The sequence below is a fragment of the Choloepus didactylus genome (genome assembly GCF_015220235.1).
Source record: "Choloepus didactylus isolate mChoDid1 chromosome 13 unlocalized genomic scaffold, mChoDid1.pri SUPER_13_unloc1, whole genome shotgun sequence".
NCBI classification, from domain to species: Eukaryota; Metazoa; Chordata; class Mammalia; order Pilosa; family Megalonychidae; genus Choloepus; species Choloepus didactylus.
The window spans coordinates 1,532,850-1,559,908 of record NW_023637588.1 but is presented as its reverse complement, the minus strand read 5'-3'; the positions used below and the strand labels follow the sequence as shown (position 1 = coordinate 1,559,908).

Here is a 27,059-nt window from a genome sequence, read left to right as displayed (position 1 = left end):
GATATTAGGTTTTAGATATCCTCTTTGTACATTTTAAAATATACAATAATATTTCATGTTTTTAACAATTCATGAGGAATAGGCATTCCCCACAGTTTACATTTTTGCACATTATAAAATTGTGAAGAAAATACTTTCTAAATATGCCTAAGGTAAAAAAGATCAGGGGGAAGAAAAACTGGAACTCCCCCCCTCTCTCTTTGTATTATGCCCAAGGTCATACCTTTACCCATTAATTTGCATTCTGTAGTAGTAGGTGCATCATAACTTTATCTTAGGGAATCTTGAGAATTTGTGCACACCAAGGAAAAACATGTAATTTGAGACTTCTAAAGATCAACAATGTAAGGTTTTGATAAAGAAATAAAAGAATCTGCTGGAATTTTGTGTACCTCCAATAACCTGCCCTTTGGTCAATAATATCAACTTAATCACCAAGCATTTTATTTCATATTTAACAAAATTCTCTCCTAAATGTTCTTTTCTCTATTATAAAAATGAGGTTTACTGAAGAAACATGCCTGATTGAATGGTTATAAAGAAAAACCAATTTGCATAAAATATTTTGCAAAAATACTGGAAATTCATGGATATAATTAATAAGAGTAAATAAAAATATTGTTATTCAAATATGATGCTAGAAAAATTATATACTATTCTTAAATTTCCAACAAATTATGTATAAAAATTTAGTAAGGATGCAAATTGTAACATTTTTCTAGTTATTAAACTACTATTCAGAGTTTTCCTCATAAAATGAAATAGTTCTGAAATAATACCTCTCAGGATAATTCATTTTCAAATAGAAATGATGATTAAGACTGAAACCAGATTTATGATTTAGAATTCTTCAAGTCATGTAAGAGTAAAATAGTTGTAGTTATGGAAATGGAATGAATATATATAGGTGTGTGTGTGTGTGTATATAAACATATATACCATTACTTGATATATACTCAGAGGAACTGAAAGTTAAGACACAAATGGACAATTGTAAACTGATGTTTATCATGGCATTATTCACAATAGTCAAGAGATGGAAACAGCCCAAATGTGCATCAATGGATGAGTGGATAAACAAACTGTGGTACATACACACAATGGAATTTTATGCAGCTTTAAGACAGAACAAAGACATGGAATATATAATAACATGGATGAACCTTGAGGACATTGTGTTGAGTGAAGTTAGCCAAAAACAAAAGGACAAATACTGTACGGTCTCACATATGGGCTAACATTAATGAGCAAACCTTGACAGTTAAAGGCTGATAATGCAGGCTACCAGGAGGTAGACACAGGACAGAGATCAGACATTTGATGTTGAAGGACTAAAAATGTTCAGCAGGATTGAACTTATAGATCCAGAAATAGATAACATAATACTGTATGATGGTAGCACAATACTGTAAATACACTGAACAAAGATGTCCATTTATAAAGCAGAAAGAGGTTGGCTAAGAGAATGAATGACACCTGAGGAGAAGATAGAAGATTAAGACTGGGACTGCTTAAATTAACAAAAATTGTAATGGTCAATATTTGTGACTAAATGTACAAGTGTAAATCTGTTCTTTCATGTGGGAGAACAAATGAATGTTATCCATGCAGAGTGTTGGGAAGGGGATGGCTTGGCAAAAACACAATCAAAGCAAATTGGAGTCTGTGGTCAATAGTAGCATTGCAATATGCTTCCATTAAATGTAATAAAGGCAATATACCAAAGTTGAATGTGTGTGAGAGGGAGATATAAAGGAGGGAAATGGGATTCTTGGTAGTGGTATTGTTGTCTGACCCTATTATATTGTATGGCATATTTTATTTTATTTTTATTACCGTATTATTATTCATTAAAAACCTTTTTTTCATAGTAGTCAATATATTCAAGTGTTGACTCTCGTGATAAATGCACAACTGTATGATGATACCATGAATAACTGCACACTGTGGATAATTATATGGTATGTGAATATAGCTCTATAAAATTTTATGGAGAGGAAACTAAGATGGCAGCTAGGTGAGCCAGGGCAAAAAAACACCTCGGTGAAACACACTAGATAAAAACCAGAAAGTGACCCAGAATACTGGTTACAGCAATGCACCAGCTGGACAAGTTCTGCTAGATCCACAGGGGCCATACACTTGGTGAAACTGGGAGTCTGCATTCTGAAATGAGTGAGTAAGCTGGCTGAAAGACATGCAGCCATGCAGAAGTCTGGGGAAGCCAGGGTTCAGCATTTGGAGACCAACTGGCTCTTTTTTTTAAAAAAGGGAAAAACCCAGGAGTGGCTGCAGCTGTGATAGTGGGAACCATGCAGCAAAAGAAAGCAAGAGGGGGCTGGGCTGGCCTCTCGGTGTGTGACCAAGAAGAGAGCTGACTGGAGATACCCCTGGGGCTGGGGGAATGGAGGGGAGAGCCAGAAGCAGAAAGAAACCACACAGTTAGCAGCTGGCTCCCTGGAGTGCTGGATAAACTCCTTCCTGGGGCCATGCCCACAGCCCAGAGTCCCAACAGTTGTCATGGAGCTGGGAAGGAGGAACTGTGTGAGGAGGGGGTTGAGATCCCCCATTTGGCCATCTTTGCATCAGGCTGAAATTGCCCTGGCATGGCTTGGTGGCCCAGGGCTTCCCTTGAGGGACTGCATGCACTGGTGGTGTAGCATGGCATTCCCTCAGCAGAGGTCCTGGAGGATTGCAGCTGTGCAGAGGGATCTGCTCAGTGAACCCAGGGACACTATGCCAAGTCTGGTGGTTTGTGGGACAGTGAGAGAGAGGGTCAGGGGCTGAAATGAAATGAAGGCTTAGACTCTTGCAGTGGCCTGGAATCTCTGGGAACCTGGGGGATTTGAATATTAAAGCTTCCTCCCTGGTCACCCCTACACATGCCCCACATTCAGGGTGGATGGCTCCAGCAACACACCCAAACTGAGTTCTCCAACTGAACCCCACAAGAATCATTTCTCCACACACCATGGGGACAAGGTGGAAAACTGACCTGAGGGGTATAGGTGACTCACAGACACCATCTGCTGGGTAGTTAGAGAATGTATGCCACCAAACTGTGTTTCTGAAAAATTAGATTAGTATCTTTTTTTTTTACAACTTGAAAGAACCCTATCAAGCAAAGCAAATGCCAAGAGGCCAAAAACAACAGAAAATCTTAATGCATATGACAAAACCAGATGATATGGAGAATCCAACTCCAAACACACAAATCAAGACATCAGAAGAAACACGGTACCTCACACAATTAATCAAAGAACTACAACCAAGGAATGAAAACATGGCAAAGGATTTAAAGGACATCAAGAAGACCAGGGCCCAGGATATAAGTGACATAAAGAAAACACTCAAAGAGCGTAAAGAAGACATTGCAAGAGTAAATAAAAAAATAGAAGATCTTATGGAAATAAAAGAAACTTGGCCAAATTAAAAAGACTCTGGATATTCACAATACAAGACTAGAGGAAGCTGAACAACATCTTAGTGTCCTAGAAATCGACAGAACAGAAAATGAAAGAACAAAATAAATAATGGAGAAAAAAATTGAAAAAATCAAAATGGATCTCAGGGATATGATAGATAAAATAAAACATCAAAACTTAAAACTCATTGGTGTCCCAGAAGGGGAAGAGAAGGGTAAAGGTCCAGAAAGAGCATTCAAATAAATTGTTGGGGAAAACTTCCCCAACCTTCTAAACAATATAAACACACAAAGCATAAATGCCCAGCAAACTCCAAATAGAATAAATCCAAATAAACCACTCCAAGACATATTTTGATCAGACTCTCAAATACTGAAGAAAGGGGGCAAGTTCTGAAAGCAGCAAGAGAAAAGCAATTCACCACATACAAAGGAAACAACATAAGAATAAGATGTGACTACTCAGCAACCACCATGGAGGTGAGGAGGCAGTGGCATGACATATTTAAATTTCTGAGAGAAAAAATTTCCAAACAAGAATTCTTTATCCAGCAAAACTCCCCTTCAAATTTGAGGGAGAGCTTAAATTTTTCACAGACAAACAAATGCTGAGAGACTTTGCCAATAAAAGCCCTGCCCTACTTCAGATTCTAAAGGGAGCCCTACCAACAGAGAAACAAAGAAAGGAGAATGAGATATAGAGAATTTTAACAGACCTATAAAGTACCTTACATCCCAAATCACCAGGACACTCATTTTTCTCTAGTGAGCACAGATCTTTTTCCAGAAGGGACCATAAGCTGGGACATAAAACAAGCCTCAAGAAATTTAAGAAAAAATCTTGAATACACTCAAAGCACATTCTCCAACCACAAGGGAATACAAATAGAAGTAAATAATTCTTGAACTGTAACTCCACTATTTACTTCCTACATGGTATAAAATACACAAATTCTAAGGACAAATCAGTGGTTTTGAACTCAATGTAAAATATATAATTTTAGACAACTATATAAAGGTGGGGGAATGAAGGAGTATAGGAACATAGCTTATGTGTCCTATTGAAGTGAAGGTGGTATCAAAGAAAAACAAGATTGATATGGATTTAACATGGTACTTTTAAGCCCCACAGTAAACACGAAGAAATTATCAGAGAATATAACCATAGAGATGAAAAGTAGAGTTTGGGTTAAGAGAAAAGAGGGAAGGAGCAATGGGGAGTTAAAAAATGAGTGTAGGGTTACTGTTTGAGGTGAAGAGAAATTTCTAGTAATGGATGGTGGGAAAGAGCATAACATCATTCTAATATGATTAATCCCACCAATGGAATGCTAGGGAAGGGGTGGAGTGGGAAGATTTAGGCTGCATATATGTTTCCACAAATGAAAAAAAAGACAGCCTAAATAGATGACAATTGTTTGCCAAGGATGAACTTGGATGGGATTGGAGAATAGAGGACGAGTGGCTCAAAAGGACACAGCTGAGACATAAGGAAAAGGAAATATAGAATGTAAGCTTTGTATCATTGTTTAATCTCTTGTACTTCTTAGCTGTGCTTAATGGGATTGCATAAAAGAATTTTCTTGTTCATGGGAAGTGTATAGGTGAATTATAGTGTATGTTCAAGGATGTGTGCAGCTAGCTCTCATAAGACAGAGCAATAGATGATGGATGATAGGGAGGGAAAGAAATAGTGGTGTGACAGCATGTTAAAGTTGGTGGATTGAGCTATCAGGGGATGGGGTTCAGGGTATGATGGAATTCTGTGTATGGGGTTAGTATTGTTTTTGCAACTCTTCCTATAACTTTGAATTTATTTCAAAATAAAAAAAATATGGAAAAATATAAACAGGGATAGAAGTGCTGGAGAAAACACAGAGAGAGGGAAGTACATGTTTACTGTTGTTTAGAAAGAAGGATAGTAAAGCCTTTCTGGAGGACAGTGGGGCAGTTCCTCATGAAGCTAAGTATGTTGGTGTCATATGCTCCTGCAACCTCATATGGAGGCATATACTTGGAGGATCTGAAAGCAAGGACAGAAATGGACATTTGCCCACTGGTGTTTATGGAGACAGTATGCATGATTTGAAATGGGTGGAGGTGGCCCAAGGGTACATTGTGTGAGGAACAGAATCATGAACTGTTGTGTGTGCATACAATGGAATATTGAGCAACTACAAGGAGTGAGGCTGTGAGATATGCAATGAGGGGAATGAATCCTATAGACAGCATTTTGAGTGAACTATGCCAGAAACAAAGGCAAACACTGTAATGCCTCACCAATATGGACTAACTACAGTGTGAAACTCAGAATTGAACATTAGAGCACAGCTTATCAAGGGAAAGCTTATTGTAATGGTCCCTAGATTGTAAGCTCCCATAGTAGTTACATCTATTCCTGAGTTGTAATGACTATCTCCAGATTTAGAGATGCTGATCCCTTTGTGTATAACTTGATTAATTCCTGGAACTTAGGGAATCTGTGTGACACCTGAAACTCAGAGCTAGAACTCAGGAGATATGAATGTCAATATTAGCACATATAGCAACTGTTTAAAAGCTGAAAAAGAGTCCAGACTTCAACTAGAGATATGAATGAAGCAGATGTGGTTAGGACCAGGACAAATTGGGCCAAAGGGTAAAGGACAATACTGACCTCATTTTAAAACTTCAAATTCCATGTGAAACCAAGGGAAGGGATGTTTATTTGGTGCAAGATCCATATTTCTTAAACAATTTATTGTGTACAGTTTGTTCAAAACCATAATTACATGGAACTTTTAATATGAAGTGATACCTGGTAGGCTTACACAGGTTAGTGTGAAATCATGATAAATTCCAAAGTAATTTGGACAGAGAATAAAAATATATGTGCAGGACCCCCTTGAAGAGCTGGGGGAAAATGCAGAGGTGTTGAACTTACTCACCTGGATTTTTGCTGATGTTCTCACAAACATTGAAGATGGTGGTTTAATGTGCTGTGCCCTTTATCATGGGACTTGCTTTTATGAAGCTCATTGCTGCAAAGGAGAGGCTAAACCTGCTTAAAATTGTTCCTGAGAGTCTCCTCTTGAGTACCCCTTTGTTGCTCAGATGTGACCCTCTCTCTCTAGTTAAGCCAACTTGGTAGGTGAGCTTGCTGCCCTCCCGCTACATAGGATCTGACTCCCAGTGGTGTAAATTTCCCTGGCAGCACAGGATATGACTCCCAGGGATGAATCTGGACCTGACATTGTGGAATTGATAACATCTTCTTGACCAAAAGGGAGATGAAAAATGAAATGAAATGAAGTTTCAGTAGCTGAGGGATTCCAAGTAGAGTTGAGAGGTCACTCCAGAGGGCATTCTTGTGCGCTATATAGACAAACATTTTTAGGTTTTAATGCATTGGAATAGCTAAAATAAGTACCTTAAACTATTAAAGTAATTGTGGTTACATTAATTCATTTGAATAAGGAGATTACAATAAAATCTGGGAAAGATCTTGTAGGCAAGATACTTGTACAGAAATTACTCCATCAAATGCTGGAAATCATGCCTGATAGAAGGCAGAATAATTTGAAGAGGGAAAATGTAAGATGGGAAGGTTTCCTTAGACACATTTTGCAGATGAGAAGATAAACAAGACAGACGACAAGGGAACTACAGTAAACACTTTGAGAGACAAATGGAATTTATTATCTGAATCAAAATAATTTATGGACTATGGGACAAAGGAAAGAAGAGTCTCACACAAATGTCCTATATAGCAACTGAAATTAAAGAATAATAAGACATAATATCTCTGGTATCCATTGGATTTGTCATTATCAGGAGATCTTCATAATCCTTGATTCACTTTCGTACAGGAACAGTTACTGTCAGCTGGACAAAGTATAGGAGATATCAGTGATCCACTTAAGTCAACTGGTGCATAAGGAAAATCAACAATAGTTGTAGACCTGGCAAACAAAGTGATGGGTACAGAGGCCATTACAGAGCATATCTGTGATTACCATTCACTAATGAGGAAAATGAGATAATCATTTTTGTGTCTAGGCAGAGTTAAAGGGATATTTTACTGAAATAGTATGAATGTGACTCAATAAGTGAGATGTTTACAGGTGTTGATTTTATTTTAAATGACATCGAACCCAGTTTTTCTGATTCTATGAATTTTGAAATTAACATCTTGGAACAGTTAGCAAAGAAAATGGAAAGAGAAATATATGTATTCACTGATTCCAAATATTGTCTTCTTTTTCCATTTCTTTTATACTGAATTCCTGATGAAAAACCATATATTCATACCAATGGTGACCCTTTATTTCTGTGCAATGTTAATTGTCTTCCTTTCATTTTTGGCATAATTTTTCATATTACACTTTGACTGCAGGGAGACTGCAACATGAGAGAAGACATGGAAAATCTCACCATCTTCAGAGTTCCTCCTTATGGATGTCTCATCTTCCCAGGAGCTCCAAGTCTTGCATAAACTCATGTTCCTAATGATTCATCTATGAGCTCTGAGTGGGAATCTTCTCTTACTGTCATTGTAATCAACTCACATCTGCACTCTCCAATATTTTTCTTTATAGGCAGTTTATCTGTTATAGATCTTTGCACCATTTCAGTTACTGTTCCCAAATTCATTGTAAATAGTTTGACAATCAATTGTTTTCTCTCTCAGCATGTTGGTCTCAGATTTTCCTGTAAATTTTATTTGCAAGCACAGAGTTTGCCTTCCTTGAAGTGATGTTCTATGACCACTATGTTGCCATTTGCCACCCTCTTCACTATGGGCTCATGATGATCCTGTATATGTGCACACAGGAAACTGGTGGCTCACAGGCAAGTGGGCTGGTCTATTCTCCCATCCACATAGGAACCATATTCAGGCTTCCTTTCACAGAGTCTAATGTGATCCATCTACATTTCTATGATGTGTCTCAAAGTTAAGGATCTCATCTTTGGATGTTCAGTTTGTGGAGTCCATAGTCTTAACTGTAAGTATTTGTTTTAACTTACTATGGTCCCACATTCGTGTAAGTCCTATATTGATGTATTTCCAATGGTACCTAAGATGCATTCTTAAGAAGGCTGTAGCAAAGTCTTATCCACCTATACCCCACAGTTACAATGGCCACCAGAAACTTATTGGATATTTAAATTTCTCCCTCATTAGCTAAAGCATATATCAGTTGTCTAAGAGCAAGGGTTGCAACAGAAAATTTAAAGTCACTTTGATTTGACTTTGGGATCCATCCCCACCAAATGGAACCCTATTGTTGAGACTGCATTCCTCACTGAAAACACCTAACATTTTTTTCACTTCCAAATTCAATTCCTATTCCTTGTTGATTTTATCCTTATTTCATATCACAATCCATTAGTATCTGTCTTTAATTGAGTTGCTTTAGATCCTATTCTAAGGGGAAACCTGAATAGTTTTAACTTTAAGGAGATCAGAGTGAGGAAGGGAATATTATTTAAATATATTTAATTATTATTAATTTTATTTTCAGATGTTAACAAAATAGAAAATAACTATTTTAAATCAGCTGCTATCAACAATTATGATTATTTTATTTCTATTCATACTCATGCCACAAAATTATAGTAAAACAAATCATACCCATCATAGTGAAAGATGTAGATATATCTTTAAAAGATTAATCCTTTATTAACACAAATATGTTCATAATATTCCCTTAGTATTATATATTTCATTTTTATTTGTAAATATGAAGGCCTTTTTAAGTAGAGTATTTGTATGTCTTCAGAAAAATTATGCAGAAAGCACAGATTTCTTGTATGTCCTTCCCTCACACACATGGTTTTTCCTATAATCAACATTTTGTATTAGTGTGGTTACTTTGTAATAGCTGGTGAAATAATATCATTCATTATTGCTATTAACTATAGTCCATAAATTACATTATATTTCACTCAATGTATTGTACAGTTCTGTTTTTTAACACTTTTGTACTGGCAACATACAAAACCTAAAGTTTTCAATTTTAACTGCCTTCGGATATAAAATTCAGAGGTGTTAATTACATTCACAGTGTTGTGCCACCATAACCACTGTCCATTAACAAAATTTTCCATCCAACTGAAACTTTAATGAATATTAATTGTTTTAATAAACTATCTGTGAGGGATATTTGATCAAAAACTTTGAAGGCTTTTGATATTCATCTGCAAAATTAAAGTGGATTTTTCTCAAGAGTTTCTAGGAATGAAAAAATCCTGAAGATCTCTGGGGAAGCATCCCTACAATACTACATCTTGCACACTAACACAGTGCTGGAACAAATATTATACAAGAGCTAACCAGAAATTACTGAAATACATGTGAGCATCTATCCACATATCTGCCTTCAATCACTCTAAACAATATTGACTGCATTTTTCCTGAAATTTTCTAATCTATCAAAAGGCCCACTCATTGGCCAAAATAAATATGGTACCAAACAAAGAACAAGAATTTGATAACCATAGTTTTCAGTGACTCTTTCTGGAGACCTATTTTGAAGCAATTTAACAAATGAACTTATGAATTATTTATTCAAACTTTTTTAGATATTAGGGAGAAAGAGAAGATTCAGCTCACTTTAAAAGGCCAATGTAAAATTTACATAAAAATCCAGCCAGGGAGCTGAGGTGGAAGCATAAGGAGGTGTGGAATTCAGTTAGTCCTTTGAGAAGCTAATAAATAGTCAGGAACTGTATGGAACAACTGTTTAGGGTACATCTCTGACCAGATACATACTGTACACCAGTATGGAATGGGTGTAAGGTGTAAGATCTCTGCATAGAACTGTAAGTAAATCACCCAAATGGCAGCAGCATGTGCCATGCCCACACTGTCATGGCAGGCTGTATTGGAACACTTCCCTGTGGGAAAAAGAAGCAGTTTCTTCTAGGAGCAAGGGAAGGTAGCACAACTGAACTCCAGATACAGTTTTAATTTAACAAATTTGGACTACTGAATACAAGCTACTGTCACAGATAAACTCAGAGCAAGCAGGAAAGGAACTCTGAGGTCTCACCAAGCAGAGAGGAGGTGGGGCTGATGGAGAAAAGTAAAATGGAAAATAAATAAATATAAACAAAGGCTTTTGGACTCTGCCAAGCCCAATACACTGTAAAGGGCTATGGGCCTCAAGAAAAGAGGCAAATAGAGCTGGTTACCAATTCCAACTCTTGACTGATGAACTTGGGGACAGGGGTCAGCAATGAAAAGAGGATTATTTTCTTTCTTTATTTTCCTTTTTAAAACTATTCTAAGTAGCTCATTACTACCTCAGATATTTTCAATTGTCAGCACTGACACAGGCAAGGGGAGAATTAAGACAGGACTGAGAGACAAAGTAAGGTGTCAATTGAAGGAGATAATTCCATGATGTGCATATCTTCCCAAAGAAAGGGAGTGGCCAGGCCCAGCTTAAGTGGCAGCATGCCTTTAGAGAATTCAGACCACAGGTGCAGGGGAAGGTACAGAAACAGCTTAAGATTACCTTCTACCTCTGATGACAGTGACAGCATTTGGTGAGAATTAAAGACACCACAACTACTTTTACCTGTGGGGACTGTGGGCTGACAAGTGAACAATTCTGGGCAGGATAGGAAAAGCAAAGACAACTTGCTGGGCCTCATGCTAGGGAAACTTGATACTGATTACACCCTCCTTCTGAGCCCTGGTTCTGTCTTGTCTGGGAAAATCTGATTGGGGTTGATCGTATCTGGGTGGACTATCCTAAAAAAAGTGTTCCATATAGACAAGGCAAGAACCAGAATTAAAATGAGTTGAAAAATACTGATCAGATAAAAAGAATCTATGCTTATGTCTACAAATTTAGAAGAATGAGCCCTCAATCTTGGAGCTTGCCATTACAAAGCTTGTTACTACCAAAGAGAGGCTAAGCCTACTTATAATTGTGCCTAAGAGTCAGCCCCAAAGTACCTCTTTTCTTACTCAGATGTGGTCTCTCTCTCCAAGCCAACTCAGCAGGCAAAATCAGTGCCCTATCCCCTACATGGAATATTAATCCCAGGAGTGTAAATCTCCCTGGCAACATAAAACATGACTTCCAAGGATGAGCCTATCCCTGGTGAAATGGCACTGAGAAAATGTTCTTAAACAAAAAGGGGAAGAGAATTGAAAAAGATAAATTTCAGTAGCCTACATTTCAAGTGGAGTTGAGAGGTCATTCTAGAGGTTATCCTGATGTGTTATAAAGACTTCCCTTTTTAATTTTTATAGTATTGGAATATCTAGAAGGAAATACTTGAAAGTGTTGATCTGCAACCCAGGAGACTTGATTTATGAAGATGACTGTATAACTGTATAGCTATACGGCACGACTGTGTGATTGTGAAAACCTTGTGACTCACATTCCCTTTAGACAGTGTATGGGTAGATGAGTAGAAAAATGTGGACAAAAATTAAGTGAATAATAGAGGGGGTGGGGGATGGGTTGTTTTGGGGGTAATTTTAATTTTTATTCTTATTTTCATTATTTTGGAGCAATGAAAATGTTCAAAAATTGATTATGGTAATGAATACACAACTATATGATGATATTGTGAACAACTGTACACTTTGGATGATTATCTGGTATGTGAATATATCTCAATAAAACTGGGTTAAGATAAAACTCAAAAAAAGAACTATGCTAGAGATCTAGAATAAGTTGAACTGAATACCAAAGGACAGATAGAGAACAAAGACAACCAACAAGAAAACCCTAGTTAAAATAGAGAAAATGACCTTCAGAATAAGCTAATCAAGACTGTTTGTCTCAAGGATTGATTTATACTTAATTCCAGTGCATGAAACATATAATACAAAAGAAAACAAATAACTATTAAAACTAAAGCAAACAACGGGGAATATAGTGTTCAAACATCTACAAGATTTCCCACTTTTCCCAAATTTTAAAGACAAGTGTCTAAAACCTGGAAAAGCAGTATACAAATATAGAAAAATGTCTTTTTCTTGCACTGAAGCACCAACTACTTGTTTGTCTCTGCAATAGAACTTAGAAAATTGTCAATGTGCTAGTTTGAATTGATTGAACTTTTTCAACAAATAACAAAAATAATGACTGTTTTATGAACTTTGATACTATATATATATACTAAATAAATTTTACTATATTTAAAGCTGTAAAAGTAATTCCTAATGTTGCACATTCGTATTTTCATATATTTAAAAGTGCAAACACACACACATGCAAATTTATATTGTATTCCTTTAGTATAAAAATGCTAAAGGAATGGGAAATTTCCCAAGAACATTAGCAAAAACTAGAAGTTTTTAAAGATAATTTAGTCTTGAAATGAAAGTTGAAACCACTGTGATATACCATATTTCCACACTGGAAATACATTCCATCTGTCCTTCTCTCTGTCCAGCATCATCCATCAGTTCTTCTGTGAAGTTCATTCTCTGCTGAAGCTCTCCTGTTCTGACACCATCAGCAATGAAATTTTAATTTTTATCTCATAGATTGTGGCTGCTTTGCTTTCATCACCATGTCTTATATTCACATATTTTCTACTGTGCTCAAGGTTCCAACCAGGAGAGAGAGGGAAAATGCCTTTTCCCCTTGTGTCCCTCACATTTTGATGACTGTATTTGTCAGTTCAGCCAGTGGTTTGTTTGTAAAACCAACTTCCAACTCACTGACAATTCAGGACATGATTATTTCTGTGTTCTATTCGATAGTGTCTCATTTGTTGAAGCCTATTATCTATAGTCTTAGAAACAAACAAATAAGATGGGATTTGAGGAGAATTCTGAGCAAAATGCTTTACTCAGGAAAGTGGAAAGACAATTATTTCAAGAGATTCCCATGTTGATGAGGAGAGTTGTAATATGCCTAAATTATTAACTTTATTGACTATTACCAAAATTCCAGGACCAGGTGGTTTCATAAGTGAATTCTACCAAGCATTCAAGAAAGAATTAGTACCAATCCTGCACCAGCTCTTCAAAAAAAAAAAAGAAAAATGAAAAGGAGGGAAAGTAACCCAACTCATTCTATGAAGCCAATATCACCCTAATGTCAAAGTCAGGCAAAGATACTACAAAAAAGAAAATTACAGACCAATCACTTTAATGAATGTAGATGCAAAAATCCTCACCAAATACAAATCAAATCCAGCAGCACAATAAATTAATTATACACTATGAACAAGTGGGATTTATTCCAGGTATGTATGGTGGGTTCCACCCACAAAAAAAATGAATTAATGTAATACAGCACATCAATAAATCAAAGTTGAAAAGCCACATGAACATCTCCATTGATGTAGAAAACATCATGTATATTGTAAATATATGAAAAACCCACAGCTAACATCATACTCAATGGGGAAAGACTGAAAGCTTTCCCTCTAAGATCAGGAATAAGACAAGAATATCCAATGCCACCATTGTTATTCAACATTGTATTTGAAGGTCTAGTGTGAGCAATTAGGCAAGGAAAAGAAATAAAAGGACTCCAAATTGGAGAGGAAGAAGTAAAACTTTCACTGTTTACAGAGGACATGGTCCTATACGTAGAAAAGCCTAAAAAATTTACAGCAAAGCTGCTAGAGCTTGCAAATGAATACAGAAAAGTGACAGGGTGAAAGATCAACATACAGAAAACTGTACTGTTTTGTTTTGTTCCTACACTAGTAATGAGCAACATGTGGAGGAAATCAATTTTAAAAATATTTACAATAACAACCAAAAGAATCAAGTATTTAGGAATAAACAACCAAGGCCACAAAAGACCTACACACAGAAAATGACAAAAATTTTCTAAAATTAATCAAATAGGAGTGAAATAACTGGAAGGTCATACTGTGATCATCGATTAGAAGACTAAATATTGTCAAGATGACAATTCTACCTAAACCGATTTACCGATTCAATGTTATACCAATTAAAATAACAACTTAAATTGGAGAAATAGAAAAACCAATAACCAATTTTACCTGGAAAGGCGGTGTGCCCCAAATTGCCAAAAATATCTGGAGAAAGAAGAATGTATTGGGAAGTCTCACAATACCAACTTTAAAGCATATTACAAAGCTACAGTGTTCAAAACAGCATGATACTGACAAAAAGATAGTTATACCAAAAATGAAGTAAAATTGAGAGCTCAGAAATAGATCCTGACATCTATGGACAATTTATCTTTGATAAGGCAGTCCAGACAACACAACTGTGACAGAGTAACCTCTTTGATAAATGGTGTTTGGAGAACAGATATTCATAGCCAAAAGAATGAAAAAGGACTATCTCACACCTTACACAAAAATTATCTCAAAATGAATCAAAGACCTAAACATTGGAGATAAGAACATAAAACTTTTAGAAGAAAATTAGGGCAATATCTTAAAAATAATGTGATGGTGATTTCCTAGACCTTACTGTCAAAGCATGTGAAATTAAAGAATGAATAGATAAATGGTATCTCATCAAAACTGAATGCTTTTAAGTGTCAAAGAACTTTGTCAGAAAAGTAAAAAGCCAGCCCACCCAATGGGAGACAATATTTGGTAACTATATGTGCCAGTTTGAATATATTATATTCCTCAAAATGCAATTATCTTTGATGCAAACTTGTGTAGGCAGATGTATTAGTGTTGATTACATTGCAATTCTTTGGCTGAATGTTTCCATGACATGTGACCCATCCAACTGTAGATAATAACTCTGATTGAATAATTTCTATGGATGCATGGCCTTACCCATTCAGCATGGGCCTTGATTAGCTCATTGGAGCCCTATAAAAGCACAGACAGTAAGAGTGAGCTTGCTATAGCCAAGAGGGACACTTTGAAGAATGTGGGAGAGGAGCTGAGAAAGGAACTTGAGTTTGCAAAGGCATTTTGGAGATGGCCTTTGAAAGCAGACTTTTGAATCAAAGAAGCTAAGAGAAGCTAAACATCTCCAGAGCAACTAATAGTGATATTTTTGATGAGACGAAGCCTAGGGAGGAAAGTCCTGGGAGAAAGCCGTTTTGAAACCAGAACTCTGAAGCAGATGCCAGCCATGTGCCTTCCCTGCTAACAGAGGTTTTCTGGACACCATTGGCCATCTTCCAGCAAAAGTACCTGATTGTTGATGTGTTGCCTTGGACACTTTATGGCCTTAAGAGAGTAACTGTGTAACCAAATAAACCTCCTTTTATAAAAGCCAATCCATTTCTGGTGTTTTGCATGACAGCAGCATTAGCAAACCAGAACACCATATATCAGATAAGGGTTTAATATCCAGAATATACAAAGAGATCCTACAAATCAACACCTAAAAGACAAATAAATGAATTCAAAAATAGGTGATAGACATGGACAGATACCTTTCTGAAGATGAAATACAAATGACTCAAAAACTTGCGTAACAATGCACAACTTCACCCTCTATTAGGGAAATGCAAATCAAAACCACAATGAGATATTATTTCACAAATAATGCAATGGCTATTATGGAAAAAACAGAAAATTGCAAGTGCTGGAGACAGCATGGAGAAAGAGGTATGATTATTCACTGTTGATGAGAGTAAAGAATGGTGCAGCCACTCTGGATGGCCACATGACAGTTCCTCAGGCATCTATATATAGAACTGCCATATGATCCAGCAATTCCATTTCTGTTATATACTTGGGGAAACTGAGAGCTAAGCCACAAATGGATATTTCTAAACCAATATTTTAGTGACATTATTAACAGTTGATAAGAGATGGAAACAGACCAATGTCCATCAATGGACCAGTGGATAAAAAAACTGTGGTATATACACACAATGGAATATTACACAGCTGTAAGACAGAACAAAGTCATGGAACATATAACAGCATGGATTAACCTTGAGTATATTACACTGAGTGAAATTATCCAGAAACAAAGGGCAAATATTGTATAGGCTCATTAGTATAAGCCAACATTAATGAGCACACTTTGAGTGTGAAATATGAGAAAACAGGTTATTAGTAGATAGAAAGATGGTAGAGTTTCAGCATTCAATGATTAAGGAGTACAGAATGTTCAAGAGGATTCATTGTATAGATCCAAAAATGGACAGCACAGTACTGTATAATGGTAGCACAATATTGTAAGTACACAGAACAAAGATGACTGTGATTACAGTTGAGATAAGAAGGCTAGAGACAGTTATGACACCAGAAGGAAAGATAGAAGATAAAGACTGGGATTGTATATCTTTGTTAAACCTAGAGTGGTCAGTGATGGTGATTAAATGTACAAAAGTTAAAATATATTTACATGTGAGAGAAAGAATGAATGTCAACCTTCTAAGGTGTTGAAAATGAGATGTATAGGAGAAAATATATTTAATGCAAACTAGATCCTATATTTAAAAGTAACATTGAAAACTTCTTCCATTAATTGTAACAAAGTCAATATATCAAAAGTAAATGTCTATAAGAGAGAGATATAAGTTAGGGATATGGGATTATGGTGGTGGTGGTGGTGTCTGACTTCTTAATTGTACTTTATTATTTTTTCTTTTATTTATTCTATTTTTTGGAGTAATGAATGTGTTCAAAGATTGACTGTCATGATGAATGCACAACTATATGATGATATTGTGAACAATTTATTGACACTGTGGATGACTGTATGGAATGTGAATACTTCTCAATAAAAATGCCTGGGAAAAAAGCAGTGGGATAAAAGTTCTGGAGAAAATGTAGAGAGAGGGATGAACATATTCACTGTTGCAAAGGTAGAATGGTGCAGCCCATCTGGCTGGCAGTGTGTTTGTTCCACAAGAACTCAAGTTTGGGTTGCACTAATGTCCTGCAAATATTATTGGGTATATACTTGAAAGAACAGAGAGCAGGGATGTGAATGATCATTTGTGCACTAGTGTTTACAGTGGCAGTGTTCACAATTTGCAATTGATGGAGGTGACCTAAAGTTACATTGATTGATAGAATGGTGAACTGTTATGTATGCATGCAATAGAATATTGAGTGGCTGCAAGAAGAAATGAAGTTGTGAGGCATGCAACTAGTTGAATGGACCTTGAGGACATTTTGAGTGAAATAAGTTGAAACAAAAGACATATTATAACACCTCACTAATATGGACTAACTATAATGTGAAAATTCTGAGAATTGCATTTGAGAGCATCAGAGAAAGGCATATTGTAAAGGTTCCTAGACTGTATGCTCTTACAGGAGTCACATCTATTCATGAGTTGTAATGGTTATCTCTAAATTCTGAGATGCTGAGTTCTCTGTTTAGAACTTGGTCTCTGGAACTGATGCATCTGTATGTCACCTGAGTTGCAGAGCTAGAGCCCTGCAGCTATGAATACCAGCACTGCCACATACAGCAACTGTTACAAAAGCTGGAAAAGAGTTCACTTCAATTACAGATATGAATGAAGCAGATCTGTTTAGGTCTAAGGCAAATCCAATATTGTAAAGGACAATATTGATGCTGTTTTAAAAGTTCAACCTCTGTGTGAAGCCAAAGGAAGTGATGCTTATTTGGTGAAAGATCTATGTTTTCTGAAGTATACTATACAATTTAACTTGTATGGTCTGTTTATTCAAATACCTTAATTACATGGAACTTTGAATAGGGACTGATGTCTGATTAGTTCATACATGTTAGTGTGAATCCCAGATATAAACAAAAGTGTTTGCAAAATCCCCCTGAGAGATTGTGGAAAATGTGGAAATATTAAACTTCTCCACATGGGAATTGCTGATATTTTCACAAGCAATTGGAACTACCAGTTCAGAAGGCTGATTCCTTGATCTTGGTGCTTGCCCTTATGAAACTTGTTGCTGCACAAAGAAGTTAAACCTATCTATAGATTTTCTAAAGATTCACCCCCAGAGAACCTATTTGTTGCTCAAATGTGGCCTCTGTCTCTAAGCCATGTCAGCAAATAAACTCAATACCTTACTAAGTTGGACATGACACCCAGGGGTGTAAATCTCCCTGGCAATGTGGGGCATGACTCCCAGGAATGAGACTGGACCCAGCACTGTGGGACTGAGTGAGACATCTTGACAAAAAAGAAGAGAAATGAAACAAAATAAAGTTTCAGTGGCTGAGATGTCTCAAGTTGTCATTCTGGAGGTTTTTTTCATGTGTTACATATATATCCATTTTTGCTTTTAGGGAGTGAAATAGCCAGAAGAAAATACCTGAAAATGTTGAACTTCAACCCAGTAGCCTTGGTTCTTGATGATTGTATAACCATATAGCTTACATGGTGTGACTGTGTGATGGTGAAAAACTTGTGGCTCACACTCCCTTTTTCCAGTGAATGGATAATTGAGTAGAAAAAACGGTGAAAAATGTTAAATCAATATTGGTGTGGATGTGGTGGTGGGATGTTTGCAGTGTTCTTTTTTATTTATATTTTATTCTTATATTTTTAGGGTAAGGAAAATTTTCAAAATTGATTATGGTGATGAATGCACAACTCTATGATGGTTCTGTGAACAATTGATTATACCCAGTGTATAATTTTATGGTATGTGAACATATCTCAATAAAACAGATTTACAAAACAAACAAAAAATAAAGAAAAACTCTATTTAGTTAAGATATTTATTCTGGAATTAACCTGATTCTTTCTCAATCAATTCAACTTTGTTTTCTAAATTGTTGTAAACATTTTAAGTGAATTATGTTGGTTTTGTCACAATGGAATATGCAATATTTTAACTCAAAGTTTGAGATCTTATTGATCCCACTTGGTAAAAATCTTTATCCCCTCAATCAAAACTACTATTTGATTTTTATTTATATGAGTTTGCTGGATATTTGATTCTACATTTGCCAATATTCAATTTGGCTCATATTCATAAAGAAACATTCAATGTTTCAAGAATAATAATAGAAAATTATGGTAATACAACTTACATAAATGACTGTTAAAATCTTATTGAATGCTCTACACTACAATTCATACCATTAACTCTCTATGGAAGACATCAAGGTTTATTAATTAAAATATTTTCTTGGAACTATGTAGTAGACAAATGGAATTTTGCTACTATATCTCCAGTAGCCAAAATTATTTTTGGAAAAAATATAACAAAAATTATTTACCTAATATAGACTGATAAAAGAAAAACACTTCTAAATTCTTACAACAGTATCTTTTTAAATTGTTTTCATTACATCACTCTACATTGAGGCATTTTGCCAAAAGATTTTTTTTTCCTTTTCATGTTAGGTAACTACAGCTAAATATATGTTTTCTCAAAGCATTTTGTAAATCTGAATCACCAAGTGGATTGAATAAATGCACATGCATGGACTTCCAGGGACCTACTCAATCAACATAATTAGGAATATTTGACAGGAATCTTCATCATTAGCAAAATGCTGGAGAAATTACTACCTATATTAAAGCTTGCTAACCATTAACCTACCTATTGTCTACATATGTATGATAAGTGGAATTAAGGAAACATTTAATTACTCCATTATTATTGTGGTAGATTTCTGAATCATAAGTTCCATGGTGAATTCCAGAGTGTTTTCTGGGACCTGAGCAATTCTGCCAATGTGGAGCACCAGTGATTAGAATTATATTGGTCTTAATAGATAACTATCTAATGAGACTGTTCAGAAAACTTCTAGACATAACTTCTTTGGGGAATCCCAAGGCTTTAGACATGCTTCTTAAATACAATTTGCTTCAGCAATTTTGGTTGCAGAATGTTTAAGTGATATCGAATTTTAAATAAAAGGAAGTGAAGTGGCTGTTTCTACACCAATTTATTAACTGTCAGTAAATGGAAAGACTGTCACAGCTTAGCAGAGACCATTGTGATCTTTGTCAGAAACCTAGAAACACAACTATATGTTTCTATGATTTCTGAGAAGTTCCAAAGAAATATAGATACTCTGTTTTATTTTCAAGTCTATGAATTGTAAATAAAACACTTCCTTGCAGAAGAAAATGTTCCAATTTCCAGTGCAATTGTTGGAATTATCTTAAGTATATCTGTTAAGTATTCCTTCATCCAGTTGGTTGAAGAAAAAAATATTTAAGGTATGAATTTCAAATTTCTATTGGCAAAAGCTTAAAATTTCTAAAAAAAATTTTAGAAATCTTATAGACATTAAGGAAATTTAGGGCAGACACCAATATCAATGAAACTTAACTGCCAATATCTCCATTTTTCATCCTTCTGCTGGTGCTTTGTGTATTTATCCAAACTGACAATTTTCATAAGGCTGAAAAATAGCTTCAGAATTCTCTCTCCAGCATACATGCCTCAGGTGAAGCACATAATGCTTCTTCACATTTTATTCAAATGTACATTGTCTTCACTTATATTTTCTAAGCTGTAAACGCTCTTTGTGTTTCCTAAAGAATTTTCTACTCAGTTCTTCACCTTGTAAGCTCTTTTATTTCATTTAGGTTTCAGCTGTAAATCACTTACAAATGAGTCCTTCAAACTCCCAGTCTCAAACAGGCACCCATTTAATTTTTAAGATATCACTCATATTATCTTAGTGCATCTGTTACTACCTGAGGTTTTAATTGTTTTTGTGTTAATATACTTTTCATTGTCTGCCTCCAATTGAATGCAGTCTTCCAGAAAACAAACTTTATTGTTTAATTCCACTATCTATCTCATTGTTTGAAATATATGTGATGCTTCCTCATCTTTTCAATAAATGAGTAAAAAGTCATTCTGCTTCAGTAATTAAAAATCTAGGGAAAATATTTTGAACACTGTAAGTATATATTTGATTATTTTAAAGAATGAACTGTAGAAAACAAACTGAAGAAAAGTTTTTAGCTAGGATGCAGAAGATGTTTTGTTATGGTGACTTCTCAAGTATCCTTTATAAACAGATTCAACTAGGCAGTCCCCATGGTAATGTGGTTCTAATAGACAGGAGTGCATTCAAAGGATGTGGAATTTTGCTAGATAACCAAATTGTTTCCTTCCCCTACTAAATGTGTTCTTCAAGATATTAGAATTGCATGACTTCAAGATAATACAAACATTGAGCATAGAATTTTTGTTTATATTCTCTTGTCTTTGTCCATAGGAATTAAAAATATATTTATCTACATTGGATTATTCAATATAAGTGTGAGTTCATGATTGTAACAATGTGTGATAATTGATATTTTTCCTAATTGAATGTTATGGATACTATCATGCATTGAAGACATAGAACTTTGAATTATTTTTCCAAAAGAGAAAGGATTTTTCATAATTCCTGACACAATAATTGTGTGATGCAAATGACCTGTGATTAGAGAAACTGATTTATTTGGTCATTATGCCCATCTAAAAGAAAGCTGAAGTTCAGTCTACAGCATCAAGGAAAACTCTTACAAATGCAAACTGATTTTGTACGTTACTTGTGAAATCTCTTTACCTTAAAATGTGAAAGAATTTTGTAAGTTAATCAGCAGAAGTAATTAGGTTAAAGAGTCAATTACATGGCTGTTTCTCAAGGTAATGTTATTCTCTATCAATAAGATTCTGGATGATGGTGTAGATTAATTTTGTCTTTTGCATATCTCCTTGCCTTGCCAGGAAATTCAGAGAAACCTACTAGCAAGATGAATGTCAACTTGGTGTCAGTATACCTCTTGGTAGTTTTCTAATGTCTGAGAGCTACAGGTTTTACAGGGTGTCCTCTTCCTAGTGATTTATGTGGCAGCTGTAATCAGTAACCTCATAATCATCAGTTTCATCACCTAGACCTGCAACTCCAAACACCCATTTACTTCTTTCTGAAGAATTTGTCCTCTTAGACATCTTCCTTGTTGTCAGTCCCAATCCCCAAATTCACTGTTAATAGCCTAACTCATGACAATTCCATTTCCATTTTAGGATGTGACTTCCAGCTACTATTAATGACTTCTTTCTCAGCAGGTGAGACATTTGTCCTCAGAACCATGTTGTGTGATTGCTACATGGTCATCTGCTATCCTTTGCACTATGGGATCATCATGAATGGTGGCACTTGTGTGCTGATGTCAAGTGCTTCCTGGGCTGTTAGAGGATTATTTGGAGTTTTTTACACAGCTGGCACATTTTCCACACACGTGTGTGTTCACAGTGTGATGTCACTGTTTTTCTGTGATTTTCCCTCATTAGTAAGGATTTCCTGCTCTGAAACTAGTGGTATATTTGCAAGTAATGGGATTGGTATGTGCCTAGGTGTGTCTTGCTTTACCCTTATTGTGATCTCTTATATTTATATTCTCTCTACTGTGTTGATGATTCCTACCACAAGAGGTCAGTAAAAAGCTTTATCCACATGTCTTGTCCATATCAGAGTTTTTACTGTTTTTATCATAACTGCCGGTTTTGTTTATCTCAAGTGATCTTCAAATATGCCCTCAGTTATTGACAAGCTACTTCTGTCATCAGCACTGTTATACCTCCAATAGTCAACCATGCTTTCTACAACTGAGGAACAAAGACATGAAACAGGCTGTGATGAGGCTGCTATCAAAAATACACAATCTGCAGTCTCACATAATTTATCCTTTCCAAGTATTTGCCAGCAATATAGTGCCTTACAGATCACAAATAATATTCTCATAAATTACCTTATTTTCAATTTTAGAAAGAACTGAGAAGAGAAAACAATGGAGTCATGACTGATTTCCATGAGGAAAGGAAATGTGCTAAAATATTGCATATAAAATATGCACATAAAATAATTCAAGTAAGACACAATCTTTAAATTGAGTATGTAGAAGGCAAAGAAGCACTTTTTACATGTCAACGATCAGTGAAGACACATAATCTCTAAATTGAGATTTAGCACATAATCATGTGTTAAAGTGACTGATTCAAAGGTCAAATAATTGCATTGTATGAGTTTACTACATTGGAGACATGACCCTAATCTGTGCTCTTCTATGAAATAGTATCTTTCCCACTATGATCTCTGTGATATCTCCCTATGAAAGAAGTTATTTTTTATGTTACATGTTTTCCATTTTATATTTTAATATCTCATTTTATCTATGTAACTCATAGATCATGAAAGAATGATTCATTTCATGAATGAAAAGAAGTTTGATTTGGTTAAATTGGTACAGTAAGATTAAAAAGATTTAAGGTACCAAGGTGAAATTCAAATATGGGTTCCCTGAAGGGAATTTATTGTTTAGTGATGAGGTGTAGAAAGGACCAAGCAAAAATAATGCAATAGGCTAAAGAGCACTATATAAGTATGCCAAAATCCATTAAAAAAACACAAAACCAGAAAATGCAGGATATGAATATAAAGCCGAGGCAAAATCATGAAGGAAGTTGCACCTGAGGTAAGTTCTCAAAGATGGATAATGCACACACAGCACTTACAGAAAGTTACCAGTCCTCCAGTCTGAGGTTTGAAACTATAAGACTTTGTGCCCCTGTGTGTCTTCATGCCTGGAATTCAGAGACAGCCTTATCTCTCCTTGAGTGATGTTTATGTTGTTTCCTTGTATTATCTGAGTCTGCAAAGAAGCTATGAAATGTTGAATGTTATAGTGAAGTGGGCTCCCTCCCCTTATTCTGTAACAAGAGAGTCCCCTTTCCCCTCAACCGGTAATGACTGCAAAGTAAACATTAAAGCCCTGAGAGGAAGGGAGTGAAACTGTGCCATTTTAGGGAGTGAAACTGTGCCGTTTTAGGGAGTGAGACTTGCGGATGTATGCATTAGCCAAGCGTAACCGTTCCAATAATTAACCATTGCACCAGCCTTGAGAAAATTTCTCAAGGTTGCTAAAGATCTTAAGCACCCATTAATTAACTGCCAACTCTGCTTTTGTCAAAGTAGCTTGCTTGCATTTTCAGGATGTGATTTCTGCCTATAGAAGTCTCAAGCAATCTCCAGTCCCTGCTGCTGCTTACTAAACTCCCTGCGTGGAGTGACAGGAAGTAGCCGCCAGCTAACTGACTAATAAAGGCTCTTTAAATTCTATTTGGCTGTCTTGTACCTTAACTCGCGGGCACCGTAACAATAGCAGAATTCATTCAATTGTAATAGACTTCATTTTTTTAATTTATTTGCTGATCACTGACATGTAAAATGTGCTTCTTTGCCTTCTATATATCCAGTTTAGAGATTATGTGTTTTACCTGAATTATTTTATATGCATTACATTGACTTTGTTCTGGTTGTAATCATCTAAGGAGAAAAAAGTGTTTCTAAGGGATTTTGTTGTGATGTGTTTCTTTAAAGATATATAGTAGACATTATATTTCAGATCAGTTTTATGTTAACAGGAAAATTCTGCAGAAATTATAGGTAGTTCCCACAATCACCTTACCATGTGCACACAGTTTCTCCTATTCTATTAAGAATAACTGGCATTGGTATGGTATATTAGTTACAACTGATGAAGAAATGCTGGCACATTATTATTATTAACTAATTCCATAGCTTACATTGGGGTTCACCCTTTGTATTTTACAGTTCCATTGATTTTTACAAATGTATAATATTATGATTTGACAATTAAAACATCATAGAGAATAGTTTCACTGCCCTAAGAATGTCCTGTGTTCCACCAATTCATTCTTCTTGAAGTAATCCTGAATTCCTAGAAACCACTAATCTTTTAAATTTCTCAATATTTTATCTTTCCCAGAATGTCATATAGTTGGAATCAAACAATATGTGACTTTTCATATTGGCTTCTTTCACATAGCACTACACGTTTATGTTTACTTCATGTCTTCTTGCAGCTTGATAGCTCAATACTTTTTATTGCTGAATAATACTCAGTGTGTTGATGTTCCACAGTTTATATATTAATTTACCTATTAAAGGAATTTTTATTGCTTACACTTTTCACAATTACAAATAAAGCTTCTATAAACACAGATGTACATCTTTTTATGAGGAAATATATTCTCAACTCATTTGTGTAAATACATAGGAGTACAATTGATTGTATGGTAAACTTATGTTGAGTTTTGTAAGAAATTGCCAAACTGTCTTCCAAAGTGGCTGTACCATGAACAGTGAATAACAGTACCTATTGCTCCATATCCTTGTCAGCATTTGGTGTTGAAAGGATTTTTAATTTTATTCTTTCTTGTCGGTGTGCAGTAGTGTCTCATTTTTGTTTTAATTTGCAATTCTCTAATGACATATGATATTGAACATATACTCATAGGCTTATTTTCTGGTTGAATGTTTTCTTCAGAGGTATCTTTTGTCCATTTTTAATTGGGTTGTTTATTTCTTATTGTTGAATTTTAAGGTTGCTAATATATTTTGTATATAAGAGCTTTATCAGATACTTTACATGTATCTGATAATTTACAGATGTTTTCTCCCAGTCAATGCTTTGTCTTTTTATTTTATTAACAGTGACATTCACAGAGAAGTTTATAATTTTAAAAATTATCAATTTATGTCTTGTATTAACTGTACTTTTGATGTTGTATTTATAAATTCATCACCAAATGCAAGATCACTTATAGTTTTCCAAAGTTATCTTCTAGATGTTTTATAGCTTTACATTACACATTAATTCTATGATAAATATTGAGTTAATTTTGTGAAAGATGTAAGGTCTCTGCCTAGATTAATTTTTTTTATGTGGATGTCCAGCTCTTCCAACATTATTTGTTGAAAAGAATATCTTTTGTTAATTGAATTGCTATGCTGCTTTGTTAAAAATATATTTGCTATATTTATGTGGTTCAATTTCTGGGCAGAACTTTTTGGGTATCCTTTCACCAATACCATTCTCTCCAGATAAAAGTGGCTTTATTGTAAATCTTGAAGTTGGGTAGTGTCAGTACAAAGATTTTCTCATTAATGTTATGTTCTTTTTCATTCACATCACCAGTTTTATTTTCAATTGGATTAAATAGAGAAGATGCTGTTTTCCACATGAAATCTTATTTAATCATGCCTTAAATATCTTGTTTTCTTTTTATTTTTACCACCCCAAAACCAGAACTTAAAAATAAGAAATAAATTTTAAAATGCAAAATATCTCTTACACATAAAATAATCTTTATCTTTTCCCAGAGGACCCACAAAAATCAGAATTTTTTGTGTTGTTTCCTCTTAAGAAAGAGAACTTTGAAACATAGTTGGATTTATTTGATGTGTACCATTTGCTGATGTAAATGGGAAGAATTGTCAAAATAGAAGAAATTTTTAGCCTGTCTCCCTTAAATTTACCTTGAAAAATTTAATTCTTTAAATTAATTATAAAGAAAGTTGATTAAAGGCACTAAAAATATGATAATAATTCTATAGTCATTGAAAGAGTCTGGCTGTTCATTTATAGGAAATAGACTGATGGAAAAGAACCCAGTCCATCCATGATTGGTGACAAAAATACAGTAGAGAATGGATCATATATTAGTGAAAAAGAAGTACCGGGGAAAGGATGTCCTCTTAACAGACACACAAAAAAAATAAAATTCAGATGTGTTAAAAACTTAAATTGAAAATCAGAGCTTCAAAATAGTTAAAAGAAAACATATGAAAATATTTTTGACTGGGTCAGTGAATGACTACTTAAACACTCCTCCCATCCCCCCAAAAATAGTCCTAGAGGAAATTGCTGGTAAATGTGGCTGCATATGATTGTTAAATATTATATAAGATAAAACACAAATGAACCATTGAAAAATAAACGACAGTCTCAGA

The 27,059-nt window shown here is 35.1% G+C and overlaps 1 pseudogene; it reads left to right on the top strand.

Moving 5' to 3' along the window:
* Positions 1-8,158: 8,158 nt before the first annotated feature.
* On the top strand, positions 8,159-22,990 carry LOC119524785 (annotated as a pseudogene).
* The last annotated feature ends 4,069 nt before the right edge of the window (positions 22,991-27,059 follow it).